General features: G+C 44.3%; 1 protein-coding gene across 3 annotated transcripts in view; it reads right to left on the minus strand.

The window, feature by feature from the left end:
* STOX1 (storkhead box 1) overlaps window positions 1–5124 on the minus strand; it is a 40197-nt gene that overhangs the window by 25667 nt on the left and 9406 nt on the right. The gene's annotated exons all lie outside the window — the stretch shown is intronic.

Here is a 5124-nt window from a genome sequence, read left to right on the forward strand (position 1 = left end):
GGGCAACACAGTGAGACTCTGTCTCAGAAAAAAAAAAAAAGGTAGATCAAGTAGCTCTTAGACACATACTCTGTGGGCAACGTACCTACAATGACAGTTATGCCATTAGAAAGGTGGTGTGGTCTACGGCCATACCACCCTGAACGCGCCTGATCTCGTCTGTTCTCGGAAGCTAAGCAGGGTCAGGCCTGGTTAGTACTTGGAAGGGAGAAAGGTGGTATGAAATTCTACGGAAGACAGAATTTGCTGGATTTCTTCCTTGCCTTTTCTTCCTTTGCCTTTCCATGGCAAAGTCTACTCAAATTATTAATATATCCAGCTATGCCTTGGGCCAGATTAATACAGAAACTTGGGGAAGCCACTAGGCTTTCTAAGGTAGACCTTTATGGTAAATGAGATTTATTCAACTGACTAAAACCAGAAGCCTTGGAGGGCAAAGCTAACACGAATACAGTGGGTTGACCTCATCCTGCCCTTGGAGTTCTGCAAGCAAGAGCCGGATAGGTGCTATTTAAGACAAACCCAAAGGATTTGGTCCTAGCACCTGCAGGTCAAATTAAAACAAAATGACTAATGCAGTGACATATTATGGAAAATTTACTAGTAGCCGACTATGGAGAAATGCAAAAGGTGGAATGATGGGAGTGTAGAGAAAATAGGTTTGTGTTTCTGCACAGTTGGGGCTTTCTGAATAAATTTCGCTGAAAACAGGATCCTGGGCTAAAAGCAAGCCTTGGAAAATTAATTTACAACTGCATAGATGGAGAACTCAAGATAGATTTACCAAACTCTGGAGGTATGTGTTTATATTTCAAGGGAAAATGAGGCCCAGGGCATTGGAGACATCTCTAGGTCAGAAAGCTGGAGCCACCAGGGCTTATCTGACCCCTGGAGAGATGTTTTACATTCCAAGGTTAGAGTACCCAGAATCCTTTCCATCCATTCTACAAATAGCAAAGGATTTTTTGTCCCCCTTTGGGAAGGGGAGGGAGAGGTAATTCCCTTTTTCCTGTGAATAAGCAGAGAGAATTTTTGTCAGTCCCAGGCATATGGCATGTCCTGCCACTTGTGTGGGAGGTTTTCCCATCTGCTTTTCATGGCATCATCCCAGGGCTGATGCAGTTATGTAATAATCAATCTGGCCCCACTACGGGTTGTCAGTGTGAGAAGCTCTGTGGACCCACTCCTCAGCAAAACAAAGCTGGCAAAAACTATTAAAAAAACAATCACCTATTTTTGCTTTTGTTTCTTTTGCTTTTGTTGCCTGTGCTTTTGGTGTCATATCCAAGAAATCATTGCCAAGACCTATGTCATAAAGTTTTTTCCCTGTGTTCTCTTCTAGGCATTTTGGTTTCAGGTCTTAAGTTTAAGTCTTTAATCTGTTTTGAGTTGTTATTTGTGTATGGTGTAAGAAAGGGTAAAATTTCATTCTTTTGCATGAGAATATCCAGTTTTCTTAGTACCACTTCTTGAAAAGACTATCCTTTGCCTATCGTGTGTTCTTTTTTTTTTTTGAGATAGAGTCTCACTCCCTTGCCTTGAGTAGAGTGCTGTGGTGTCAGCCTAGCTCACAGCAACCTCAAACTCCCGGGCTCAAGCAATCGTCCTGCCTCAGGCTCTGAGTAACTGGGACTACAGCTGCACACCATGACATCCGGCTAATTTTTATATTTTTAGTAGAGACGGAGTCTCACTATTCTCAGGCTGGTCTCGAACTCCTGAGCTCAAACAATCCTCCCACCTCGGCCTCCCAGAGTGTTAGGATTACAGGCGTGAGCCACCGCGCCCGGCCCCATAGTGTGTTCTTGGCACCCTCGTGAAAGATCAGTTAACTGTTTATGCCCTGTATATGCATGGGTTTATTTCTGGGCTCTGTATTCTGTTCCACTGCTGTATATTTCTGTATTTATGTCAGTAGCATACTCTTTTAATTACTGTAGCTTTGTAATACATTTTGAAATCAGGAAGTAGGATGCCTCCAGCTTTGTTTTCCTTTCTCAAAATTGTTTTAGCTATTTGGGATGTTTTGTGATTCCATACAGATTTTAGAATTGTTTTTTCTATTTCTGTAAAAAATGCCATTGGGATTTTGATAGGGATTGTATTGAATCTGTAGCTCTCTTTGCGTAATATGGACATTTTTAACAATATTTATTCTTCCAATACATGGACATGGGATGAAATCACTTCAACACAATAATGGCCATATATGAAAAGCCCACAGGTAACATGATACTCAATGGTGAAAAGCTTTCCACTAAAATCAAGAACAAGGCAAGGATGCCCACCCCTGTCACTTCTATTTAATATAGTACTGGAAGTCCTATCCAGAGGAATTAGGCAAGAAAAAGAAATAAAAGGCATTCACATCAGAAGGGAAGAAGTAAAATCATCTCTGTTTGCAGATGACATGATCTTATATATAGGGAACTCTAAAGACTCCACACACACACACAAACACACACACACACACACACACACAAACCTGTTAGAACTAATAAACAAATTCAGTAAAGCTGCAGGATACACAATCAACATACAAAAACTCAGTTGTTTTTCTATATATTTAGCAATGAATTATCCAAAATCCAGAAAGAAAATTAAGAAAACAATCCCATTGACAACAGTATCAAAAAAAATAAAATACTTATGAATACACTTAACTAAGGAGGTGAAAGACCTGTATGCTGAAAACTACAGAACATTGAAGAAAGAAATCAAAGAAGACACGAATATATGGAAGGACATGGTGGTGTTTGTACTATATACTTTCCAAAGTGTTTTCACAGACGGTATCTCATTGGAGCCTGAGGTCAACGCTGTGAAGGAGAGAGGGCAAGTGGAATGTTCTCCCACAGATGAGGCAACCAAGGCCCCAAGAGGACTGGATGACAAGCTGGTCATTCAGCTGGTTAGTGACAGAGGGTTAGATCCTGAGTGTCCTGCACAGCCCTTGAGCTCTTTCTAGAGCCTTACTAGGATGTCAGACCTGCCACTTAACAAGCACCAAAGGCATAAACACTGGTATGTCCATGGGAGCTTATATAACCCCTTAAAGGCACCAGACACCGCTGCAGGCGACAATGTCGATGGAAGATAATGCACACATCAGGCCGGGAAGTACCTACCATGGACATCGTGTAAACAGGACTATAAATGTAATCACATATATGCACCTTACTGCTTAACACTCTTCAGTGGCCTCAGGCTCAAAAGCACACCCTTCAGTACAACAGTCAAGGCCCATCCCAACCAGCCCCTCTCCAGGCTTTGGTGTCACTGCCCACCTCCTACTCCATGCTCTGTGATTCTCAGCTGCTTGCAGTTTCCCATGTGGGTCACACAACTGGGACACAGGCCCTCCCTCTCTACTTAAAATGTGCTTCTCACTCAGCTAACATCTGCTCATTCTTTGTACCTTAGTTTAGGCATCACTTCCTCCAGTAAGCTTTCCCCAAATACACATGTACACATGCAGGGGACCCTTGGTCAGCTGTCCTTCTATTGCTCCCTATAACTGTGTATCACTTATTCATCCATCTGCCCCCTAGGCTGTGAGCTCCTTGAGGTCAGAGCATGAGCCTGTTGCCCCTCTGTATGAACTGACCATCCCAGGGCTGGGCACACAGAATATGCTCAGTGCATATCTGACAAATGATCATGTGAGCAAGGGAGGCCCAGCATGCTGTGGCTGCTTCAACAACCGTGTTGCCTTGGATGCTTCACCAAGGGGGAATGGTATTAGAGAATCAAGATGTCTGGGCAGGACTAAGGGGAAGGTACAACCTCCCTGTTTACGGAGAATATTTTAAGAAACCTCAGTGTGAGCTTTTGTCTGTTCTTCCCTAGGCCTCTTGACACAGGTGACTGGCAGGCTGACCCAGCCAAGGCCAGTGCCAAGCCAGGAGCTGAGAAGCCTCGGCCAGTCAAGAGAGCCAAAGTAAGCAGGAAGCTGTTCACGGTTTTAGAACCGGAGGCTTAGAGAAGTGAGATGACAGGCCAGAGGGCTCCCAGCAACGTAGCAGCAGGGTTGCTTCCAAACCCAGGCATCTGGATCCCAGTGCAGGCTCCTTGTGCAGCACCAGGCACCCTCTGGGATCTGAGCTGAGGCACAGGACAATGATGGGCCGTGGGCCTGACCAGCACTAAGGAATCTGGCATATGACAGGAAGGACAGGGCCAAAGGACAAAGGTCTTAAACATAAATATATGCCAGCTAGCAATGATTAGCACGGGCCCCACTGGAGACAGGCTGTCTAGAGAACAAGAATCCAGAGACCGGTTCTCTTTGTCCTGCATGCTTGAAATTGCCATGTGTTTTATTGTTTTCCTGACTTTGACTCTAGACCAGGGACACGCTGAATGCTCTCAGGTATCTTCAACACAACCTGCAAAGGAGCTATTTCTGTCTTCATTGTACCCATGAAGACAAAGGGGTGAAAGGGGTTTACTAGCTCAAGGTCACACAGCTAATAAGTGGCAGGGCAGGAATTTGAACTCGAGTTTTCTGCACTAACCAGAGTGGTTCTGGGTAATTTGGAAACTTTAAATTACAGTTTTCAGTGGCAATTCAAGTCTCGGTTTTGCTGCCTGTGATTGAAAGTAATTTTGCAGTGGTGTTCTTCAGTAGTAATGCCCAGATTCACGAGGATATTAAAAAGTCTCAGTACATGTTACAATGAGAGAAGGAAGATGACCATTGTGTTAAAAAACAAACAAAGGCCAGGAGTGGTGGCTCACACCTATAATCCCAGCACTTTGGGAGGCCAAGGTGGGAGGATCACTTGAGGCCAGGAGTTGAAGACCAGCCTGGGTAACATAGTGAGACCCCGTCTCCACAAAAAATAAAAAAATTAGCTCGATGTGGTGGTGCGCCCCTGTAGTTCCAGCTACTCAGGAGGCTGAGGCAGGAGGATCACTTGGGCCTGGGAGTTGGAGGTTGCGGTGAGCTGTGATCACACCACTGCACTCCAGCCTGGGTGACAGAGCAAGACCCTGTCTCAAAAAAAAAAAAAAAAAAAAAAAAACCTTGGAACTAACCACAAAACTTTCTGGGACAACCACCCATTAGCCAGCAGCAGAGGTAAGAATGGAAGCATCTAAAACTCAAGGATGACTCTGAAT

This window comes from Propithecus coquereli, unplaced genomic scaffold (assembly GCF_000956105.1).
Source record: "Propithecus coquereli isolate 6110/MARCELLA unplaced genomic scaffold, Pcoq_1.0 Scaffold117, whole genome shotgun sequence".
In the NCBI taxonomy this organism is placed as follows: domain Eukaryota; kingdom Metazoa; phylum Chordata; class Mammalia; order Primates; family Indriidae; genus Propithecus; species Propithecus coquereli.